We start from the raw sequence: 25,877 nt of genomic DNA, 5'->3' as shown, positions 1-25,877 counted from the left end.
AATGCAGGGGAAAAAAAAAAATTAGAGAATGACCGCTCCAAAATAAAACAGGAAGCCAAAGTCCACTATGGACTAGGCTTCCAGTAAGGGCAAAAATGGAACTTATATACTTCATAATATGGAAATTATGATTTATTAGCACATGACAAAAATTCAGGCACATTTGGGGAAAATGAGCAATACATCCACAGAAAACCAGGCAACTGAATAAATCAGACAGGTTTAATTCTAGTAGAAATAAAGGCTTGTCTAAAAGAGAAAGTATGATCTTATTGTAATATTTGGCTTAACAGTAAATAATACATACGTAATTATAAAAACATATTCAGAACTAGTTATCAAAATACTATGATACAACTATGATGCGGTAATGAGAAAAAGTGGACAAATGTGTGAATGATGAAGTTCTAAGTCCTTCTTTCTATAACCAGAAGTCAACAAATGTCTAAAGGTCATGTAACTATAAACAGTGGTGTATTATAAAGCAACAAGAAAGCAAATATCAGAGAAAATGGCTAGGAGGGTGCTTGATTCAGAAGTGGGAAGGCAGGGTGGGGGGGGGGGTGGGGAGAGGACATATTTTTTTCACCAGAAATGTTTTAGTATTTTAGTGTTATTTGACTTTCAGGTGTATCGATATGTGGTTTCACTAGTAATTTTTTAAACCACTGTATTGCTGCAGGAAAAAACTGCATGTAAAAGGTCAGGTAATATATGCCAGAATTCATGGTTATACATTTAAGCAAATTTTACTCACAACTTTTGAAACCGTATTTACAAAATATGGGAGAAAGACTTAATGCAAATGATGACAAAATCACAGCAGAAAAAATGTGTAAAAACAATGAAAATGTAAAACTTTACATTTGGCATCAAAGATATCAATTACTCACTTCTCCAAAGATGACATCCAGATGGCCAACCGACACATGAAAAAATGCTCAACATCACTCACCATCAGGGAAATATGAATCAAAACCACAATGAGATACCACCTCACACCTGTCAGAATGGCTAAAATTAACAACTCAGGCAACAACAGATGTTGGCAAGGATGCAGAGAAAGAGGATCTCCTTTGCATTGCTGGTGGGAATGCAAGCTGGTGCAGCCACTCTGAAAACAGTATGGAGGTTCCTCAAAAAATTAAAAATAGAACTACCCTACAACCCAGGAGTTGCACTACTAGGTATTTATCCAAGGGATACGGGTATGCTGTTTCGAAGGGGCACATGCACCCCCATGTTTATAGCAGCACTATCCACAATAGCCAAAGTATGGCAAGAGCCCAAATGTCCACTGATGGATGAATGGATAAAGAAGATGTGGTGTATATATATACAATGGAGTATTACTCGGCAATCAAAAAGAATGAAATCTTGCCATTGGCAACTCGTGGATGGAACTAGAGGGTATTAATAGCTAAGCAAAATTAGTCAGAGAAAGACAATTATATGACTTCATTCATATGAGGAATTTAAGATACAAGACAGATGAACATAAGGGAAAGGAAGCAAAAATAATATAAAAACAGGGAGGGGGACAAAAACATAAGAGATTCTTAACTATGGAGAACAAACATGAGTGCTGCTGGAGGGGTTGTGGGAGGGGGGATGGGCTAAATGGGCAAGGAAATTACTCCTGAAATCACTGTCACACTGTATGCTAACTAACTTGGATATATATTTTAAAAATTAATTAAGTAGGGGTGCCTGGGTGGCTTAGTCAGTTAAGCGTCCGACTTCAGCTCGGGTCATGATCTTGCAGCTCGTGAGTCCAAGCCCCACGTCCAGCTCTGTGCTAACAAGCTCAGAGCCTTCATCAGCCTGCTTCTGATTCTGTGTCTTTCTCTCTCTCTGCCCCTCCTCCACTCACACTGTCTCTGTCTCTCAAAAAATGAATGTCAAAAAAAATTTTTAATAAAAAAATAAAAATTAAGAAAAAAACAATTAAGCTCGATTACAGAATTACTCTATAACTATGTATTCACCATCCCTGCTTTGCTGCTTTTCATCTCAAACCTAATCCATCCAAAACACAACTAAATTTTTCCCCCAGAATCAGTTCTGCATCAAGTCTTCATCATCTCAGTAGATGCTTTCCCCTCAACTCACCCAACCAGATATGAAGCAAAACAAAACAAAACAAAACCCTATTTATCTTTGGTGCTTTCTTTTTCTCATACCTCCAACCTGCAGTAGGTACCATTAGTTCCAATTTCTCTGCAATATCTTCCTGTCTGGCCCTCCCCACAATCAACTATACACTCAGCAGACAGTGATCTGGGGGATAAGAAGGAGAGGAAAGAAGAAGCAGTAACTTAAGGCTATCATTAACCTTAAGTAGTCAAAGAAACATAACTAAGAAAATAAATTTAGCGTTCCTATTTATCCTGCAGAAAGCCTAAAAGTATTTGGTTTTCTTTTTTTTTTTTTTTTTTTTTTTTTTTTTTTAAATTTTTTTTTTAACGTTTATTTATTTTTGGGACAGAGAGAGACAGAGCATGAACGGGGGAGGGGCAGAGAGAGAGGGAGACACAGAATCCGAAACAGGCTCCAGGCTCTGAGCTGTCAGCCCAGAGCCCGACGCGGGGCTCGAACTCCTGGACCGCGAGATCGTGACCTGGCTGAAGTCGGACGCTTAACCGACTGCGCCACCCAGGCGCCCCAGTATTTGGTTTTCTTACAATAATTACAGTTACAGTAAAAAGCTTTAAAGTAAGCTATGATATAAAGACTAGTTAAAAGGGACACTCCTGACTTGTCAACGTTTTCCAGGAACCACATACGTACAAAGAACAGTTTAAAGTGCATTGTTCTTAACCCTCAATTAGCTTTCTGAAAATTTATTTCTGTAAAAATACAGTAACTACTTTTGGCCATGATGGAATAAGTGAGGATGAACTTGCCCTTCTACTAAAAACAAGAAAAGTGGACAAAACATATGAAATAACTTGTCAGACACTGAACAACAGGCAGTGCAGCGTTGCGAACCACAAGAGGGGGGGAGAAAACATGACAAACATAGAAACGCCACTGCTTTATAGATCACAGCACATGGAGAAACGATCACAAGCAGAGCACAACAGTCCACACAGAACTGAAGACAATGAATGAAATTCAATGAGGCCAAGCAGATAGTAAAGCAAACACTGATGGAACTATTCAGAGAAACAGATTAAAAACGTGCATGGGATCCCTATGCGTTGGTTGCTGAAAATTATTAAGTGCTAAGTCTTGAATATGTAGAGTGAAACTTCATGAGGTAAATAATGACTAGGAAGTAGAAAGTTCAAGAATTTTCAGGGCTCACATGGTACTGAGAATTCCAAGTCACCAGAATGGAGTCTCCTTCAATGAACAAGCTGCACAATTCAGTAAACACTGCAAAAAATCTGCTCAGCAGGAGACAAAAACTAGCCCTAGAGTAAGTGTTCTATAGACCCACCCAACAAAGCCCTAGACTTATATACAAGCACCTACACTGCCTGCTATTAACAAAGTCCTACACTCTGTAAAGACAATTAATTCCAATAAAACAATGTAAAATTCATAATACCCAAAACCCAATAAAATATTATTAGATAAACTGAGAAGCAGGAAAACGTGACCTATAACCTGGAGAAATAAAAGAGAGAAATGATGAAATTATGAGGTAAAGATATCAAGCCAATGATCACAAATAGGATCAAGAATTTTTAAAAAATGTAAACATGTGAAAACAGAAACAGAACACATTAAAAAAAGAACCAAACAGCACTTCTAGAGGTGAAAAATACATATAATGAACACTTACATTAAGGCAATTATGACAATGCAGAAGAAAATAATCAGTGAAATAGAAGACACAGCAATAGAACTACCTAAACTGAAGGATAAATAAGATTAAAAAATAAATTAGTAGAGCCGCCATGCATCTGTTCCTAAAAATTGTTGAGTACTAAGTCTTAAGTATGTAGGGTGAAACTTCATGAGGCCAATGACCCTTCTGTACAAAAGAAAAATAAACTGTGAAAACATCACAAATCTAAACGAAAAAGGTGTAACAATAAAACTTCTAAAAAAAAAATATTTTATGTTCAGTTAGCAATCTCCCTTATCCCTCAAACAGGAAAGCTTAAATGTTTGAAGTAGCATTAAAACAACAACAACAACAACAACAACAAAACGCAGGCCAAAGACATATGCAATGCACAGCAAAGATCTTACACCCAGAAAATATAAAGAACTGTAACTCAGTATCAGTAAGAGATAGCTCATTAAAAAATTGGGCAAAGGTCCTGAAGAAAATGCTCTCAAAAGAGGTTATCCTAACAGCCAATAAACACTTGAGATTCTTAATTACATCAAAAACATGTGCCATGCCTTTAAGTTAAATGTGATTAAAATGTTAGATGATATTAACTGATGAATGTATGGAGCAACTGGAACTCTCATAGATTTCTGGTAAGAGAGAAAACTGATTAATTGGTTCAACTGTTTGGCAGAAGGAGTTTTATGGTATAAAAATTATATCTCAATAAAACCAGATTTTAAAAAACACTGGCAATATCTAATCATACAATCACACAACAATCCAATTTGAGATTCATACTTAACAGAAACAAAAACATGATACTCACCAAAAGAGAGGAAAAATGTGAACATAACTTATTAGTAGCTGAGATTACAAAAATATATGTGAGAGCAACAAAAAATAATGACCTATCTGAAATAATGGCAAAAAAAAATAATAGTCTCTTTTAATTTACTTTGTATTAAAAACTGCTTTTACACCTAAGGTTTATATGTACCAAAGCCAACTTAATAAATATGGTACAAAAAGAGGCTAGGTCTTCTCTGCTAAAGTAAACAAATCATAAAGTGTCACCGTGTCATAATCCTAGCATTATATTCATAGGTAACTTTTACATACTAGTTACAATGTGAATGGAAAATTTTACATCAAGGAATTAGTCAAATAATGAAAAGAGCAGTCTTTGGAATCAAATAGTTCTGGTTTTAAACACTGACTTCAGGGATGCCTGGGTGGTTTGGTCGCTTAAGAGTCTGACTCTTGATTTTGGCTCAGGTCATGGTCTCATAGTTTGTGAGTTCGAGTCTGAGTTGGGCTCTGAGCTGGCAGCAAGAAGCCTGCTTGGGATTCTCTCTCTCTCCCCCCCTGCCTCTTCTCCCTGCTCCTGCCACTTGAGCATGTGTACTCTGTCTCAAAATAAATAAACATTAAAAAAAATTAAAATATAATTAAAAAAATAAACACTGACTTCAGACAATAAAGCTACTTATTGCAATGAGTGCTTAAATCATGAAGATAACTTGTCAGAAAAAGACACATAAAACAAATAGTACTATAGCTAACATTTACTGAGCATTTGCTGTGTGCCAGGCACTGTGCTAAATGCTTTACAGGGAAAACTCATTTAATCTTAACAATGGTATGAAGTAGGTATTCTTTTTAACCTCATTTTAGATGAGATATCTGAGATCCAGAGAGATTACATAATTTGACTAAGGTCACACGACTACTAAGTGATGGAAAAAAAGACTGAAACCCAGACAATCTGGATTCAGAGCCATTACACCTAGCCATTACAACTACTTTTCTAGGGGCACTTGGGTGGCTCAGTTGGTTAAGCATCTGACTTTGGCTTGGGTCATTATCTCACCATTCTTGAGTTCAAGGCCCATATTGGGATCCACACTGACAGTGTGGAGCCTGCTTGGGACTCTCTCTCTCTCTCTCTCTCTCTCTCTCTCTCCCTCTCTCTGCCTTATCCTCTCTCTCTCTCAAAATAAATTTAAAAAAATAAAAATAAAAAAATATACATATATATATCTACCTTTCTACTACCCTTCAATAGTGTAGAACAGAAAAAAAAAAATAAGAAAAAAGAGGGGCACCTGGGTGGCTCAATCGGTTAAGCTTCGGCCTTCTGCTCCGGTCATGGTCTTGTGGTTTGTGGGTTTGAACCCTGCAAACCCCACGTCAGGCTCTGTGCTGACAGTGGAGAGCCTGGACCCTGCTTCAGATTCTGTGTCTCCCCCTCTCTCTGCCCCTCCCCCTGCTTGCACTCTATCTCTCTCTCAAAAAATAAACATTATAAACAATTTAAAAAGAGAAAAGGTTTTTTTAAAAAGGAAACCACTAACACAAGTAATACAAAGCCATTATAGAGAGCAGTCAGAAGGAGAGGAAAAAAAAGAAAAAATTAAGCTATATTTCCCATTACAGAGGAAATTGCTAGAAACATTCTGATTTTTTTTAAATGATTATTCTGGCACCCGGGTGGCTCAGTCAGTTAAGTGTCCGACTTTGGCTCAGGTCATGATCTCACCGCTCATGGGTGAGCCTACTTCAGATTCTGTGTCTCCCTCTCTCTCTGCCCCCTCCCCCACTTGCACTCTCTTTCTCTCAAAAATAAACAAACATTAATAACATTTTATTTATTATTTTAATTTTTTTAACGTTTATTTATTTATTTTTTTTTTGAGACAGAGAGGGAACATGAACGGGAGAGGGTTAAAGAGACAGAGACACACAGAATCCAAAACAGGCTCCAGGCTCTGAGCTGTCGGCACAGAGCCCGACGTGGGGCTCAAACTCACTAACCATGAGATCATGACCTGAGCCGAAGTTGGACGCTCAACCGACGGAGCCACCGAGGCGCCCCAATAACATTTTAAATGATTATTTATTTTTGAGAAAGAGAGAGAGAGTGCATGGGGGGGAGGGGCAGAGAGGAGGGAGAGAGAGAATCCCAAGTAGGCTCCCCCACCTGGGGCCTGATCTCATGAGTCAGCTGCTTAACTGAGCCACCTAGGCGCCCCAAAATTCTGATTTTTTAATGAGAAGTTTTAATCCAAAACTACAGAACATTCTACTATCCCACAGTATAAATGGGAAGTGTATAAACAATTCATAACAAGCATATAAAAATCATTGAAGTTTTATATTCTTACTTGACATGTACAGTGTGACTTTTTTTTTTAATTTTCTTAAAGTTTATTTATTTATTTCCAGACAGACAGAGACAGTATGACGGGAGGGGCATAGAGAAAGGGGGGAGAGAATCCCAAACAGGCTCTGCGCTGTGCGCACAGAGCCTGATAAGTGGCTCAAACCCATGAAACCATGAGATCATGACCTGAGCCAAAACCAAGAGTTGGAAGCTTAACCGAATGAGCCACCCAGGGGCCCCCAATGTGACTTTACTTTGTATAGCTGAACTTAAAATACTCAGAATTAGAGTTTTTTTCCCCTTGGTCTTACTGGAAATACCTTACATTGTTTACAGCACCACATTTTTCAAAGGGATTTCACACTAACGTATAATTTTCATGATACTCCTGCAAACTAAGCATAAAAGGTTCAATCCTTATTTTACAAGTAAGATTAAGAAAACAAGCAATTTCGAGGTGCCTGGGTAGCTCAGTCAGTTAAGTGTTTGACTAGTGATCTGGGCTCAGGTCATGATCTCACAGTTCATGAGTTTGAGCCCTGCATCAGGCTCCGTGCTGACAGCTGGGAGCCTACTTGAGATTCTCTCTCCTCTCTCTGCCCCTCCCTCACTCATGGAAGGAAACACACGCACATGCATGCTCCCTCTCAAATTAAATCAACTTTAAAAAGAGAACAAGCAATTTACCTAGTTAGTGGCAAAATTTAGACTACATCCTAGACCCTCTAAAGCTCTGAGAGCTCTTTCCATCATACACAGTAACTTTATTAAATTTTATTAACATAAATGTTATCAAAGCCTATATTTTTAATCTTTTACAGATCTTTTTAATAAGTTCATTTATTTATTTTGAGAGAGACAGAGAGTGCATGCACATGCACAAGCAGGGGAGGGACAGAGAAAGGGAGAGAAAGAGAATCCCAATAAGGCTCTACACTGTCAGTGCAGGCAGGGCTCGGCTTGAACTCACAAACTGTGTGAGACAATAACCTGAGCTGAAATCAAGGGACACTCAACTGACTGTGCCAACCAGGCACCCCAAATCTTTTAACAGATCTTCTAATCAACAAATTCAAATGTTACCTCACCTTTTGTTTCTTTGCTTACTTATTATTATAGTCAAATGGGCAATAAAAATGCCAAAAATAGGTAAGAAAAATGAATGCAACACAGAATAATTAACTAATTGGAGAATTCCCCCAAATAATGGAGTTTACCAATGAAAATTAAAAACCAAACTCCACGGGTGCCTGAGTGGTTCAGTAGGTTTAGCATCCAACTTCAGTTCAGGTCATGACCTGAACTGGTCATGGTCAGGTCTGTGAGTTCAAGCCCCAAGTCAGGTTCTGTGCTAACAGCTCAGACCCTGGAGCCTGCTTCTGATTCTGTGTCTCCCTCTCTCTGCCCCTCCCTCCCCAAATAAACAAACATTAGAAAGAAAAAAAAAAACCAATAACCAAACTCCACTTTCTTTACATGTGATAATACTATACTACCTAGTTTTTTTATTTTATCACATTTCAGGCCAGTAATTAAGTTTCAACTAATTCTCGATTAATGAAATTTGGCAGTCTTCCATCTTAAAATTATACTCAATGTCATTAAATCAATTTTCTCCTGTCAATGTGACCTGTAAAAATAATTAGAATGGCATACTCTTCCAAAAAACTAAGAATTCATTTCTTCCCACTCAAGAATCAGTGTGTGTTTAAGGAAATGGATCCCAAACTCTTTTTTTTCCTAACAGCCCTACTTCTCCAACAGATCACTCATTACAAATGAGAACAGTATTCCTAGTCTAAGGGAAAAAGTAACAACAAATATTCAATTTAGTTTATACTATAAATTTTAAACTGTAGTGACAAACAGTTTTAATAAGAAAAATAGGAAATAGTGTATATTTCATTGAACAATTTCCCTCCAAACATATAAGGCCAAATACATATATAACTCAGCTTTAACACACATTTTTGTCTAATTAAGATGGGGGCACCTGGGTGGCTCAGTCAGTTAAACATCCGATTTTGGTTCAGGTCATGATCTTATGGTTCCTGAGTTTGAGCCCCACATTGGGCTCTCTGCTGTCAGCACACAAAGCCTGCTTCAGATCCTCTGTTCCCACCCCTCTCTCTTCCTCCCCCACTTGTTTTCTCTCTCTGTCTCAAAAATAAATTAACATTTAAAAAAATTCAGGGGCGCCTGGGTGGCTCAGATGGATAAGCATCCAACTTCGGCTCAAGTCATGATCTCGCAGTTTGTGGGTTCAAGCCCCCACACAGGGCTCTGGGCTGACAGCTCAGAGCCTGAAGCCTGCTTCGGATTCTGTGTCTCCTTCTTTCTCTGCCCTTACCCCGCTAGTGTTCTGTCTCTGTCTCTCAAAATTGAATAAAAATGTAAAAAAAAAATATATATATATATATGAAAGATGATACTTCTGCCAAGCATAAAGCTAATAAGTAAATATGAAGTAACTATTTTCATCTGTTGGATGAGAGCCAACACAGGACTAAGATCTCAGAAGGGAAACAAGGTAAACCCCCAAAAAATCCTCTTCTCTGCCTAGAGGCATTTTCCAGACTGTAGAATAGGGAAGGGGAAGCCAAACAGAACATGGCAGTCTCACTGATTTAAGCACAAATTTGAGTTAGAAACTGCTCAAACAGCTGGAATTTACGGGGTTGAGTCCCAGAGAGAACTGTACAAAGATGAAGCTTCAGAAATCTGCACAAATATCTTTAGTCAAATATTAAGCCCAATGAGTGGGCTCATTGCAAGATTCTACTGAAGTTAAGCAAAAGACAACTATCAAGTATCATGAGCTGAACAACTACTGGTACTCATACATGGGTGGGAGTAGGTATTAGAGCTCCTAACATCAATTTAGAAACTTTATTAAATACTCAAAGATTCAGTAGAGACCCAGAAAAGACCACACCTTAGGAATAGGCTAATCTAGACCCACTTTTATCAAAGCCTCAAAACAAGCCCTGGAGAAAAGCTGATGCACAAGCAAATTAATGGTCTATCTAAACAAAACTCTTCAGAAGGACAATAGGATCCAGACATTTAATATCCTAGTGTCTATAATTTCCAGTATTATGAGAAACAAAAATTATTAGAAATGTAAAGCTGAAAATTATGATCCATGACCTATAGGAAATAAAAAATCAACAACTACTCAAAAATAATGACGATGTAGCAGCAAACACGTTAAAACACTATTAGCTATTAGGTGATATTAAGGGATTGAAAGGAAAACATGGACACAATCAAAAAACAAAAACTGGAAAATGGAAACTTAAAGGAAGGCACATGGCTGGCTTAGCTAGTATACCATATGACTTTTTAAAAAAAATTTGTTAATGTTTATTTATTTATGAGAGAATGTGCATCTGAGCAGGGGGAGGGGCAGAGAGAGAGGGAGAGAGAGAGAATCCCAAGCAGGCTCTGCACTGTCAGCACAGAGCCTTACACTTAACCAACTGAACCACCCAGGCACCCCAAGCATGCAACTCATGATCTCAGGGCTGTGAGTTCAAACCCCACAGTGGGGGAAGAATTTACTGAAAAAAAAAAAAATGGGGTGTCTGGGTGGCTCAGTTTGGTAAGCATTCAACTCTTGATTTCAGCTCAGGTCATGCTGTCAGGATTCATGAAAACAAGCCCCAACCTGGGCTCTGCACTCAGTGTGGAGCCTGCTTGGGATTCTCTTTCCCTCTCTCTCTTCTCCTTCCCTCCCCTGCTCTTACTCATTCGAAATAAATTAACTTTTTAAAAAATTAAATAAAAAAGAAAAAGAAAAGAGAGGCATCTGGCTAGCACAGCTGGCAGAGCATGCGACTCGTGCTCTTGGGGTTGTGGGTTCAAGCCCTATGTTGGATATGGAGATTACGAAGATAAAAAAGCTAAAAATATACATATATTAAAAAAGAAAAGAAAAATGGACACTTAAAAAATATGGACATTGTATGGGCACTTGGGTGTCTCAGTTGGTTAAGCATCTAACCCGTGATTTCAGCTAGGGTCATGAGAGCTCAGGTTCATGAGAACGAGCCTTGTCTTGGGCTCTGTGCTGGGCATGCAGCCTGCTCAAGATTCTCCTCCCTCTGCCTCACCTGCACAGGCACGAGTGCTCTCTCTCTTAAAAGGGGGAGGGGGAGCACTGTTGAATAAAAATACCAAAAAATTAAAAGTTAATCATATGAGCTTAAAATATTAGACAATACAGTGAATTTCAAAGCCAGTGCAGTGAACATAAAACCACTGAGAGAACTTAAAGTGACTGCAATGAACCTGAACATCTGTAACACAAATGGTCCAAAATGGAAAATGATGGGGTGGGGGGAGCAGGGAGAAAAAAAAGAGAAACTCAATGACCTGTAGTCTAATAGTCTAACACATACATGTAACAGGAGTTTCAAAAGGGGATAAAAAGAGTAAAGGGGGGAAAATATAAAAAACTACAAATTAGATGAAAACTCTAAATCCACAGATCCAAGAATCTCAACAAACCCAAATAAGATAAGCTGAAAAAAAGATGGGAAGAGGGGAACAGAGAGGCATATCACCGTCCAACTGCTGAGAAGTAACAACCAAAGAGAAAGTTACACAACTAGTTAGAAAAAAGCCTGCATTATAAAAGGTCTCCAATTATCTCAGCTTCTACCTTAAGAAATTAGAAAAATAAGAGCAAATTAAACTCAAAGTAAACAAAAAGGAAGTAAAAAAGGTTAAGAGAAGAATCAATGAAACAGAAAAAACAAAAAATAGACAAAATAAGTAAGACCAAAAGCTAGTTCTTTGAGATCAATGAAGTTGATAAAGCTCTAGCCAATCAAAGGCATAATCACAAAAGTGCATAGTACAATGAAACAACTAGAACCCCAGCTTTCTAGACAGAAGGTGAAAAGGGGAGGCTCAGGGAAATAAAATATCAAGAATATCACAGAGGAGGAACTGGGAGAAGGCAACTCCATAAAGTTAGTTATGAACTCCATGGTTCATAACCCCTAAACTGCACATGCATGGGTCTGATCCTATTCACAATACCAAAGACTGAGAACTGAATTAATAGATACACTGTCCAGGACCCAGACTAGTTATGGGGTGAAACATCAGCAAGACAGATCCAAAAATGACTACAAAGATTTTAAAATCTGAACTCATATTAGAACCCCAGCTGAAACAGTTGGGACTTGCAGCCTGAACCTAACCAGATTTGCTAAAATAAAATTAACATTCTCCATAGGATTTCAGCAAGACCCACAGCCTGACAAGCTGATATTCAAAACGTTCAGGATAAAATCCAAACTTATGTGGCATGTGAAGAAACAGGAAAAATCTCAACTTGCAAGGATAAAGACAATCTGCAGATACCAATGTAGAAAGGAGACATTTAAGATTTTAAATTAGCTACTATAAAAATACCAGAGGTAGGGCACCTGGGTGGCTCAGTAGGTTGAATGACCGACTTGATTTCAGCTCAGGTTTATCCCAGGGTCATGGGATCGAGCCCAGCACTGAGCTCCATGCTCAGCATGGAGCCTGCTAAGACTGTCTCTCTAAAAATAATAATAAAGAATAATAAATAAGTATACCAGAGGAAGCAATTACTGAACACCGTACAACACATTTTTTGGTAGGAGGAAAAAAACTCATCATGGGAGCTCAATAACAGAATGGAGACAACAGGAAAGATTCAGTGTACTGGTAAACGAATCAATAAAATTTATCCCATCTCAAGAACAGAGAGAAGAAATTTCAAAAAAAACGAACACAGCCTTAGGCAACTGTGCCAGAGGAATCCCAGAAGTGGATCCTCTCTGGCCCAGCACAGTTGATCAGCACCATGCCTGAGGTGAGGCACTATGGTACCATGAGATCATAGAAATGAAACCGACAATGTTAAGAAACAGAACTTTTGTTCTAATACTGAAAATTATTCCATTACTCTGCCTAGAAAAATGATCTCTAACTTCACTGATAAGAATATGAAGGAGGTTAAGAAATCTCCAAAAGAGCTGGCTGTTTATATAACTATGTAAGGTTATCTACTGCAGAAAGAAACTTCATCTTTTTCCAAATCCTTGTTACAGAAAAAAACAGTTCCTTAGAAGTGGGAACTACAACAGAACAAATTAAGAAACTAGGCAAATACTGTACATACAATTTAGATTTGGCATTAAGATTACATGATGTTCTTTGGTACTCTCTCTCTCTCTCTCTATATATATATATATATCCTTCCATTACTTTCCTTCAGCTAATCCAAGAAACCTTTCATTCTTTGAAATTGATTAAAAAGAATGAATCCTCAAATTAAGCTAAATGATAAAAGCCAAATCTGGCTTTAAAAGTCAACCATGTTGAAATGATGCCTGGTATTTTTTCAGAATAATCCAGGGGATGGGGGTCACAGATGAAAAAGAATGAACCAAAAGTTGGTAACTGTCAAAATTAGGACATAGGTTATTATATTTTATTTTCATATGTGTGAAATTTTTCACAATTAAAAAGTTAAAAAGAAAATGAGTCTTATGTATGCCAAAATCAAATCAAGAAGCATTTATTAACTTACCAGGAGGCTGACCAGCACTTAGTACCAGTGTACTGGAGCTACTTTAGAAGTTCGACTTCCGTCGAGCAGAAAGGTATAGAGAAAGAGCACATAAAGCCTTAAGAGTCAGAGGTTAAAGTTGTAGCCATTTAACATTTCAGTTAATCAATACTAAATAAAAATTAAAATTCTTCAGTAAAGCTCCTCAGTCACAATATCAACACCTCAAGTGTTCAACAGCCACACGTGAATAGTGGAACATCCTGGAAACTCAGATACAGAACATTTCCATCATCACCAAAAATTCTATTGGACAACACTGGTTTAGAGTTCAAATCTTAGCAACCACTTAACGTTTATTTATTTTTGGGACAGAGAGAGACAGAGCATGAACGGGGGAGGGGCAGAGAGAGAAGGAGACACAGAATCGGAAACAGGCTCCAGGCTCTGAGCCATCAGCCCAGAGCCTGACGCGGGGCTCGAACTCACAGACCGCGAGATCGTGACCTGGCTGAAGTCGGACGCTTAACCGACTGCGCCACCCAGGCACCCCAGCAACCACTTAATAAACAGCTTTGTACCACTGGCCTAACTATAGCCTCAACGAAATCATCAACCATCCTGCAGGGTGCAGGTGAGAGTTAAACGCAAACATATGGGGCAACTGTGTGGCTCAGTCAGTTAAGCCTCCGACTGCAGTTCAGGTCATGATCTCGTAGTCCATGGGCTCAAGCCCCACTTGGGGCTCTGTACCGACAGCTCAGAACCTGGAGCCTGCTTCAGATTCTACGTCTCCCTCGCTCTCTGCCCCTCCCCCACTCACACTCTCTCTCTCTCTCTCTCTCAAAAATAAACATTAAAAAAAATTTTAATGCAAATATATATAAAGAACCTGAGTAAGCATTCAATAAAAATATTTAAAAAGGGGCACCTAGCTGGCTCAGTCAGTGGAGCATGTGACCCTTGATCTTGGGGTTGTGGGTTCAAGCCCCATGGTGGGGGTAGAATTGACTTAAAAAAAAATTGGGGCTGGGGGCACCTGGGTGGCTCAGTAAGTTAAGCATCTGACTTGATTTCACCTCAGGCCACGATCTCATGGTTCCTGGGATCAAGCCCCTGCATCTGCTGTCAGCGCAGAGCCTGCCTGTGATCCACTCTCCCTCTCTCTCTCTGCCCCTCCTCCAGTTGCTCGCATTCTCTCCCTCTCAAAACAAATAAACTTAAAAAACAGATTTTCTTTTAAAGTTAAATAAAGCACTATGATATCAGTTACAGCTTACAATATTTAGACCCAACCCAGCTTCACTGAATGCAGAGAAATATGAAAGCAGAAACTGAATTAAACTGTTTAATCAAGGGGATCAAAGGGTCTTTCTGAGATGATGGAAATGTTCTACATCTTGAAAGGGGCTTGGGTTTCAAGGGTATATGCATTTGTCAAAACGAGCAGAAAAGTACCCTCAAGACACCTAAAAGAACAGTACACTCAAGACCTGGGCATTTTACTGCAAATTATATTTTAATTAAAAAAAAATTTTTTTAGGGGTGCGTGGGTGGCTCAGTCGGTTAAGAGTCTGACTTCAGCTCAGGTCATGATCTCCTGGTTCGTGAGTTCGAGCCCCACATTGGGCTCTATGCTGACAGCTCAGAGCCTGGAACCTGCTTCAGATTCTAGGTCTCCCTCTCTCTCTCTGCCCCTCCCCTGGTCACCATCTGTCTGTCTGTCTGTCTGTCTCTCTCTCTCTCTCTCAAAAATAAACATTAAAAATTAAAAAGAAAATATTTTTTAAAAAATTTTTAAAGGAAACCCAGAATCTCTACTTTTATCCTCCATTTCCTAAAATTATTTTAGTTGGAACTTCAATTTGTAGACAATATGTCGTCCTTCATATATCATATAATTTCTGGACAACTACAACAACCATGAAAACAAATTCTAAGGATAACCTTTCTCCTCCTAGTTTTATACTGTTTTTTTAAAAATGTTTCTCTTACTTATACAAAAAAACAAAAACAAGATCCACTGAGATAAGACTCAACAAGTCAAGGCTATTTTATAGTCTCTTAGTTGGAAGAGACCTTAAACATCATCTGGTGTGAATGGTCACACAGCTCATGTCTACTGCCAACTCACTCTTTATTAAAATGTTTTTAGATATACCAATGCAAACACTAGCTCCTTCTAACTTCTGTTTATTCATTTTAGGTCTGTAAGAATTCAGTTTTCCCTTTCAAGCTAAACATCTTTGTTCTTTTAGCTGTTCCTTACCTGAAAGTTTTAAGTACTTTAACAATCAGGGCCACTCTGTGAGGTTGATAAAATACCATTTCCATACTTATATATTTTTTCAAAACCAGAAAAATTTCAAAAACAAAAATTGGATAATTTAAATGAGGTTGCTAAATTTTATTTTTTCTCAGTAAACCATTTTTAAAAATCTGTCTCTAATATTTCACCAAACAAAAGGTATTTCAGTATTTTAAAAGTAACAAGTACATAGTCTCAAAATAAAACAAAGAAAGGTCTGTGGGAATTTTATACCAATATTCTTATGGCATATCAACCTGAGGGAGTCACTGGTCCGTATCTTTTGGACCCAGAATTTAAATTAAATATGGTCTTACTAGCAGAATTCAATGTGACCATCACCATCTGCTTTCTGGACACTACACCACTGTTAATGCACTGTAAAATGTGTTTTTATCTTTTTTTTTTTTTTTTTGAGCATTAAATGATGTCACTTGAGGAAAAAAAAGTTGAAGGAAGACTAAGGATTCCTGCTTAATATGAGGACCTCTGATAAAGAAATGCTATAAGCTATGAACTCTAATGCTAAGGATAGAAAAAAATTTAATAAAACTTAAGATATACATGCACATATATATATGATAATCAGTTATATAATAGAACCTTGTAATTACTTCAATGATAAATATTCCCAGAAGAGTTTGAAAAAAACAATGGAGTGGCTATGAGAACACAGAAACAAATATAACCAATTATTCAATTATAAAACACAAGTTGCAAATTTTTTTAAAGCACCATTATCAAGCATAGCACGTAAAACCAAAAATTAACTCTTTATAGAATGTCTGCTCCCTAATTTCTAAACATTCCAAAAATCCTCATAAAAACCATACAGGCGAACAAACAGCAAACAAAATCATCCAAAGCCAGCACTATAAGATGAAACAACTAAAAAATTTCAATTTACATATAAGCGCATAAACATCCGATACAAGAAGTTCCAATGGGAACTGTCCAAAAGATTAATACCACAGGGTCTAAGTGGTGATTGAATATCTGTAATATTAACTAGGATTCACCCTCAGAAGGTGGCCCCATCCTGAAGGGAAGTATTTAGAGACATAACGGATGAAGAGCAATGGCTACTGGGAGTCAAAAGAAGAGACTTAAGAGAGTCTGTTAAGACCATCTCTTTGACTATGGTGTTGGGAAAAATGGAGAGCAACATGCAAAAGCTTCTGCACAGCAAAGGAAACTCAACAAAACTAAAAGGCAAACTACTGAGTGGGAGAAGATATTTGGAAATGACATAATCCGATAAAGGGTTAGTACTTATCTAAAGAACTTACAAAATATATAAAGAACTTACAAAACTCAACACCCAAAACACAAATAATCCAATTAAAAAATGGGCAGAAGACATGAACAGACATTTTTCCAAAGAAGATATACATATGGCCAGCAGACACATAAAAAGATGCTCATCATCGCTTACCATCAGGGAAATGCAAATCAAAACTACAATGAGGTATCACCTTACAACAGTCAGATCAGCTAAAACCAACAACACAACACAAGAAACAACAGGTGTTGGCAAGGATGTGGAGAAAGGGAAACCCTTTTGCACTTACGGTAGGAATGCAAACTGGTACAGCCACTGTGGAACACAATCTGGAGCTTCCTCAAAAAGTTAAAAATAGGGGTGGCCTGGCTAGCTCAGTTGGTAAAGCATGCGACTCTTGATCTCAGGGTTGTGGGGTCGAGCCCCACACTGGGTATAAAATTATTTAAAAATAAAATCTTAAAAAAAAAAAAAGTTACAAATAGAATTACCTTACAACCCAGCAATTGCACTACTAGGTATTTATCCAAAGAATACAAAAATACTAATTCAAAGGGATACATGCACCCTGATGCAGTGTATCTATGATAGCCAAATTATGGAAACAGCCCAAGTGCCCATCAATTGATGAGTGGATAAAGGATATGTGATATATACACACAATGGGATATTGCTCAGCCATAAAAAAGAATCAATCTTGCCATTTGCAATGACATGGATGGAGCTAGAGAGGTTTTTTGTTTTTGTTTTGTTTTGTTTTTGAGAGAGAAGCAGGGGGCACAAGTAAGCAAGTGGCAGAGAGAGAGAAGGAGAATCCCATGGGGGGGCAGAGACAGAGAAGGAGGGCTCATACTAACCCAAAGCCGGGCACAAGCTCACCTGAAGCAGGGCTCGAACTCACAAACTGTGAGATCATGACTGGAGCTGAAGTCAGTCAGCCTACTGACTGAGCCATCCTGAGCCATCCAGGAGCCCCTGAGGGCTAGCTAGAGAGTATTATTATGCTAAGCAAAAAAAGTCAGTAAGAAAAAGACAAATACTATATTATTTCACTCATATGTGGACTTTAAGAAACAAAACAGAGGGGAAAAAGAGAAGAGAGAGGCAAACCAAGAAACAGAATCTTAACTATAGAGAACAAACCGATGGCTATCAGAAGGAAGGTGAGTAGGGAGATGGGATAAACAGCTGGTGGGGATTAAGGAGTGCACTTGCTGTGATGAGCACTGACTGGGCGATATATCCAAGTGTTGAATCATTATACTGTACAACCAAAACTAATTTACATTGTATTTAAAAAAAATTTTTTAATGTTTATTTAACTTTCAGAGACAGAGAGAGACAGAACATGAGTGGGAGAGGAGCAGAGAGAGAGGGACACACAGAATCCAAAGCAGGCTTCTGGCTCTGAGCTGTCAGCACAGAGCCCGACACGGCGCTCGAACCCACGATCCATGAGATCATGACCTGAGCCGAAGTCGGACACCTAACCAACTGAGCCACCCAGGCGCCTCTTACATTGTATTTTAACTAACAGGAATTTAAATAAAAACTTAAAAAACAAAAAAGACCAAAGTAGCAGTTTAAGCAAGGCATGGCTTTCAAGGAGAAGGAGCCACCTTAGAAGGAATTGACATTTGAAGGTTTGATAGAGAAAGAAGCCACTGAAGATGAGGACCCTACTAAAATATTGATAGAACAACTGGAAAGGGCAGGGGAGAGACATATTTATTTAAAAAACAATTCACTGTAGCAACAAGAGGGTGCTCTCTTGAACTAAGAGATTGAGAAGTCACACAAACCTCACTCCAAAAGTAAAACTATGTATACTATTGTCCTAGTAAAATCCATCACAAATAACCTGAACAGAAAAAAAGAACCCAGCACTTATACCAAGTTACGTATACAGAATAAAAAAAGTAAAAAACCCTCTGGCAGATGAAAACACACCAAAAAGCCTAGTGATTAAAAAAAAGGAAACATGTAATATAAGATTCCATGGCAAATTAAAAATAAATAATACTGTACATCTTACAGCATAATTAAATATGCCAGATGAAAATATAAAAGAACACCTCAAATCAGATGTTCAAATTTTTAAATAATGGACAAACAGGAAAATATAAAACAGGTACAGACTGATCTAAAGAAACAGGAAAAACACAACCACATCTCAGAAATGAAGACTAAACTTCAAGATATATGATCTAGGGGTACCTGGGTGGCTCAGTCGGTTAAGTGTCTGACTTTAGCTCAAGTCATGATCTCGCAGTTCTTGAGTTTGAACCCCACATCGGTCCCATTGCTGTCAGCCTGTCAGCACAGAACCTACTTCGAATCCTCTGGCCTTCTCTCTCTGCCCCTCTCTTGCTTGTGCTCTCCCAACCTGAAACCATGTACCAGGGAAAATATATCCAGAAGAGTCAACACAGGGACATAATCCAAGTAAAATGATTCAATTTTACAGATAAAGAAAAACCACTCAGGTCTCTAAAAAGAAAGGCTAAATCATCTACAAAGAAATTATGGTGGTACCAGCAACATACAAGAAAGATAAGAGCAGGGCGATATTTTCAAAAAACCAAAGATGATGTGTGCCAAAGAATTTAAATCCAGCCAAACTGCCCTTCAAATATCAAGGCTAGAGAAAAAGTTTAACTATGTAAGAACTTAAGAGATTTCCACAAGCACTGCTCAGGAATTTCTAGTGTATATAAGCTTCATCCAATCAATAGATGATTGAGAAAACTTCAACTAAAGGTCTGCTGGTGAATATAAACTATATTTAATCATATAACTAAATCTAAAACAAAGGTATTGATGAGGGTGAAAGAACAGTACATAAAATGACATACTCTCACCAAGCAAAAATAACTTTAAAATGTCAAAGGGAAAAGAGACATGAAAAAAAAAACAGTAAAGTAGAATAAGCTCATTCACTGTCTCACACATAAGAAAATAAGACTCAACGGATTCATTTTTTTTTCAAGTCCTATTACTTTTTTTTTTTTAAAGATTTTACTTTTAAGTCATCTCTACACCCAACGTGGGGCTTGAACTTACAACCCTGAGATCAAGAATCACACACTTTACTGAATTAGCCAGCTAGACTCCCCTCAATGGATTTAATTTAAAGCTAACAAAACAGGGGCTCCCGGGTGGCTCAGTGGGTTGTGCATCCAACTTTGGCTCAGGTCATGATCTCACAGTTTGAGAGTTTGAGCCCCACATCAGGCTTGCTGCTGTCAGTGTAGAGCCTGCTTTAAATCTCTCTGTCCCTCCCCTGCTCATGCTTGCTCTCTCAAAAATACATAAACGTTAAAAAAATAATAATGAAAATAAAAATAAAGCTAACAAATCAAATAGTAGAAGCCTAATAAGTAAGACAAAAAGAAAAAAGAGGACAAGGGGAATCTTCAAAGGTATAAATATAAAGTTAACTGACCAGAACAAAAATATAAAACTTCCTAAATACCAAAAAAATATACAAAATAAAAACATCAAACAGTTTATAAGACACATGATAAGGACAACATAAAACAAAGATGAAATAAATGAAAAAACAGAAGTTCTTAATAGACTAAACCTACAACAAAGCAAGTACTAATTCACATGCTTTACTGCCTGCCAGGTACTTTTATATGTATCTCACTACCTGACCAGTGAGGTATGTCAGAAAAGTACTGTTCTATCTTTTTACTCAGATTTGCAAACTGAGTCTTAAAAAGGGTAAGGGATAAAACAGAGCCAGGATTCAAACCCAGAATCTTTCTATTGTTTTTTCCACACCAGGCTCCCTCCACTGAATATCAAAATTGTTTCAAACACAAATTGAAGGGGCGCCTGGGTGGCTCAGTCTGTTGAGCATCCCACTTTGGCTCAGGTCACGGGTTCGAGCCCTGTGTTGGGCTCTGTGCTGACAGCTCAGAGCCTGGAGCCTGTTTCAGATTCTGTGTCTCCCTCTCTCTCTGCCCCTTCCTGCTCATGCTGTCCCCCTCTCTCTCAAAAATAAACATTTTTAAAAAATTTAAAAAACACACACAAATTGAAAAAATGTGTAATATTTTATTTCCTGTTTTTAAAATATTGGGATATTTAAAAATCCCTGGGTGCCTCAGTTGATCTTCTGACTTCAGCTCAGGTCATGATTTTGCAGTTCCCAAGTTCAAGCCCCACACAGAGGTCTGCTGACATCTTCAGAGCCTGGAGCCTGCTTTGGATTCTGTCTCCCTCTCTACCTGCCCCTCCCTCGCTCAAGCTTTTTCTCTCTCTCTCAAAAATAAATAAACATAGGGGCGCCTGGGTGGCTCAGTCGGCTAAGCATCCGACCTCAGCCCAGGTCACGATCTCACAGTTCCTGAGTTCAAGCCCCAAGTCAGGCTCTGTGCTGTCAGTTCGGAGCCTGGAGGCTGCTTCGGATTCTATGTCTCCCTCTCTCTCTGCCCCTCCCCCCCTCAAAAAATGAACAAACTTTAAAAAAATTTTTGAATAAACATAAAAAAATTTTAATAAATAATATCGTCTCCCCCCAAAAAATCTTGAAAATGAATTAGCCTGGGGTGCCTGGTTGGTTCAGTCAGTTAAGCATACGACTCGATTTCAACTCAGGTCACGATCTCACGGTTAGTGAGACGGAACCCCTCATCCAGCTGGGCGCTGACAGCAGAACCTGCTTGGGATTCTCCCTCTCTCTCCCTCTGCCCCTCCCCCACTCATGCTTGAAAGCTCACTCTCTCCAATTAAATAAATACAGTAAAACCTTGGATTAAGAGTAACTTGTTCTGCGAGTGTTCTGCAAGACGAGCAAACATTTCTAATAAATTTTAACTTGATAAATGAGCGATGTCTTGCAATACGAGCAGGCGATGCCAAATGTCACATGATCACAACTGAACCAACAGTCCCCTTCCTCCCTCTCCCTTTCATTGTAGGATTGTGGGTGATCGTCTACCATGCTTGGATACTTGGTCTCAGGCCAAGATATTCAGCAGAAATCAATGATTTTTCAGAATGTTGGAAGGTGCCCACAACAGGCACTCGTGTAGTTTTTGTCACTTCAAAGCACCTATGGACAGTCCTTTGCTTTCCCATAAAAGAATAAGCTTGGGAGTGCTTTGCTTCATTCTAGGTCAGGCTGTCGGCAGATATAGACCCTTTCCTCTAGTGCCTTATTGCCAGTTACATTAAACACAGTATAACAGTATATGACGAGAGTTTATTAAAACTATACCGTAGTCAACATGTGTGCAAGCATATACAATGGCCCCCATGCAGAAAAAGATTCCATTGACCCAAGATATAGCAGTGATTCCATTAGTGATGGCAGTGAAAGTTGTCCTACACAACAGCCCTCCTGTTTCGTGTCTCCCTCACACTAGTTACATAAGTTTTCAAAGGTTAAGTGCAGGTTAATTTATTTTTCTTTGCATTTTGCATTTTATTATTTTGTATTATATTACAGTATTGTAATAATTTTTATAGGAATATTTTGGGGTTGTGGAACAAATCATCTAAGTTTCCATTATTTCTTATGGGGAAATGCACTTTGATATGCAAGTGCTTTTGGATTACAAGCATGCTTCCGGAATAATTTATGCTTGCAAACCAAGGTTTTACTGTAAACACTTTTAAAAAATAAAATGAATTAGCCTGAAACTTTTGATAATCTGGAACAAAGCTTCTCCTTAACAAAGAAAATACTGAAGTAAGTTTGTCTTCTTAGTGGCAACTAAGATGGCAAAGAATGTGACACTAGCTCAGATACTAAATGCAAGAAGTTCTTGCTTATTAGTAAACAGTCACATGCCAGAGGGAAAGAAGTTACCCAAACTTAGGCTTGTGATCACTGTAGCACTAGGTTAGACAATGTATACAGTCAGTTCTGCTATAATGCTTGCTATGAAAATACATGTTTGTTACAACATGATTAACATATTAAGGAATATTTTGAACATACTACATTTCAAATTTCATGACTGTTTCGGTGGGATTTTGTCTACCAGGAGTACTAGGTGAACAAAGAAAACTGCACCCAGCTGAAATAAGCCACACAGGCATGTACAGGACAGACATACACCTTAAACATCTGCCAGCTACAACAGTTCTGGCTGTTATGCACACACATCCATATCTGGTATTACAACTTTCCCTCAGACTGCAGACAACTTTCCTTCCATTACTTCAAAATAATTCATAAGCTGCAATCCTTCTTTTTAACATTTTTTTAAGTTTATTGATTTGAGAGCAAGTCGGGGGGGGGGGGGAGAGAGAGAGAGAGAGAAGAAGAAGAAGAGAGAGAGAATCCCAAGCAGGCTATATACACTCACAGTGCTGGCTTGAACTCACGAACCTCGACATCATGACCTGAGCCAAAACCAAAAGGAAGCTTAACTGACTGAGCTACCCAGGCACCTCTACAATCCTGACACTTCCCAAAAAACAAACTTCTGGTCTTTTCCAAGACAAAGGGCAGCAATTACTCTATATTATTTATGTATTTGTTAACTATTTAACATACAAAAATTGTGCTATCATTTAAATTCAGTTCTATTTGTTTTCACTAATGAAAAAAACTTTTTAAGTTTATTATTCATTTTTGAGAGAGAGAGGAGGAGCAGAGAGAGAGAGAGGCAGAGCCTAACACAGAGCTCAATCTCACAGATCTCACAAACCGTGAGATCAAGACCTGAGCTGAAACCAAGAGTTGGACGCCCAACCAACCGAGCCCCCAGACACTCCTTCACTAATGAAATTTTCGACTGTTGTGCTAACCTCATTTCCCATAAGCTCTGTGGTTTTTATTGCATGATTTTGCATAGTGCAGTGACTTTTAGGAACCCATTTGTCCTGATACAGCACAAATAACTGTATATAAAGCAATTGAAATCCACTTTTAACAATGTAATTATAAGTATTGTCTAAACTACAATTTCCTCAAAGGAGAGATGCAACATTTGTATCAACTAATGTGTAAGAAAAGCCTAGTATAAAATGTGGCTCAAAATAGATATTCAATAGGGACCCCTGGGTAGTTCAGTTGGTTGAGTGTCCAACTCTTGATTTCAGCTCAGGTCATGGTACCAGGGTCGTGGGATCAAGTCTGCTGCAGTCTGTGCTGAGCATAGGGCCTGCTTGGGATTCTCTGTCTCCCTCTGCCCCTCTCCCCCCTGCTCATGCCTGCGCTTGCTCTTGCGGGCTCGCTCTCTCTCTAAAATTAAAAAAAATTCAATAATGCTAGTTTACTTCATTTCCCCTCTTGAAGATTCTGACTCTGTTCCAAAGCACTGATAATCAAAGACAATCTTGTAATCTCCAATGAGATCTCTCTGAAAAATAGAGTACCATATTAAGTGGAAGCCATTATAATAAGGAAAAAAAAATTTTTTTAACTGGAACAACCAACCTTAAAAGCTTTTTCCTAGGTCTATACTTTCAAAGCAAACTTTCATTTCTCCTTCTATATACAAGATCTAGATAAAACAACTCTTACAGATGACACACAAGAATGTCTAAATAATCTCCTACATGATGAAATCAAATGGAATCTTCTTCTTCTTTTTTTTTTTTTAAAGTTTATTTTGAGAGAGCAGGGAGGGACAAAGAGAGGGGGAGAGAGAGAATCCCAAGCAGGCTTCCACCAACAGCCTGCAGTGCCCCACGAACCGAACCGTGAGATTATGACTGGAGCCAAAGAATTGGATGCTCTACCTACCGAGCCACCCAGGCGCCCCTCAAATGGAATCTTTATAAATATCACTGGCTAGGGGCCCCTGGCTGGCTCAGTGGGTAGAGCATGTTACTCTTGATCTCAGGGTCGTTGAGTTCAAGCTCCAAGTTGGACCTAGAGCTTACTTTAAAAAAATAAAAAAATAAAAAATCACTGGCTTGAAATAAAATTATGATGTTACAATTTCCCCAGTGGGCTTTGGTAGAAATTTCAAATTATCTCAAATGAAATGTGTTCCTATTATATAAAGCAAGGAAATTTTCAGTGGAATACAGCATAACAGGTAACAAAAACATTAACCTCTCCATCACTTATTTCTACACTACAATTTTTATTTTACTTTAAATAGCCCAAAAAGATTGCCTTTATTAAATTAAAATCTTGAGGAATTATTTTAATTCCAAATTAAGTAGTAAACAGTGTAATTCCTATCTTACCTAAGGGGAGAAAAACATATGCAACAAGTTAAACTAGTTTTTTGAAACCAGTTTTTTGAAAGTTACAACTTCAATAAAAGTTTGTACAGTATGCATTGTAAAACAGCTTAGGAGTTAGGTGTAAAGCTGACATTCCAGGGAAATTCTCAAAAGACTTCAATCACAACATAAAATTCCCTCCTCTCCAAACCCTAGTATTTATATTCAAAACATCACTCTTTTAAACCTCTTCAGTTGCTTTTCTTACCATCAGTGCTGACAACTGACATTTTTTTCAGAACTATTTTTCACTAAGAATCTTAAATTTTTCTCTCTATAAATAGACAACAAAGTTGTATTTACATGTGAATACTGATGGTTGCCTAGGCTCAATGATTACTTATGTGGCTTGCTCTGCCATACCAGCGTCCCAGCATACCTTTCCAATTCCAAAAATTCAACCTGATCTTTTACATTTTCTGAAAAACACAAAGCAACTCTAAAACTCTAAACTACAAAATTTTTCCTTCTAACATTTTATATATCCCTGTTTTATAATATCATATGCACTGGTCCTCACCCCCAAATCTGTGTTGGGATCAGTTGTAGAGTTTTATGAAACTACAGATGACT

The 25,877-nt window shown here is 38.2% G+C and overlaps 1 protein-coding gene across 2 annotated transcripts in view; it reads right to left on the bottom strand.

The window, feature by feature from the left end:
- The window catches only part of NAA15 (N-alpha-acetyltransferase 15, NatA auxiliary subunit), an 84,692-nt gene that overhangs the window by 51,130 nt on the left and 7,685 nt on the right, over nucleotides 1-25,877 (bottom strand). The gene's annotated exons all lie outside the window — the stretch shown is intronic.

Source organism: Lynx rufus, unplaced genomic scaffold (assembly GCF_022079265.1).
Source record: "Lynx rufus isolate CCGP_SWC_20201006 ecotype Redwood Valley unplaced genomic scaffold, mLynRuf1.p SCAF_3, whole genome shotgun sequence".
NCBI classification, from domain to species: Eukaryota; Metazoa; Chordata; class Mammalia; order Carnivora; family Felidae; genus Lynx; species Lynx rufus.
This window is presented reverse-complemented; position numbering and strand designations above follow the sequence as displayed.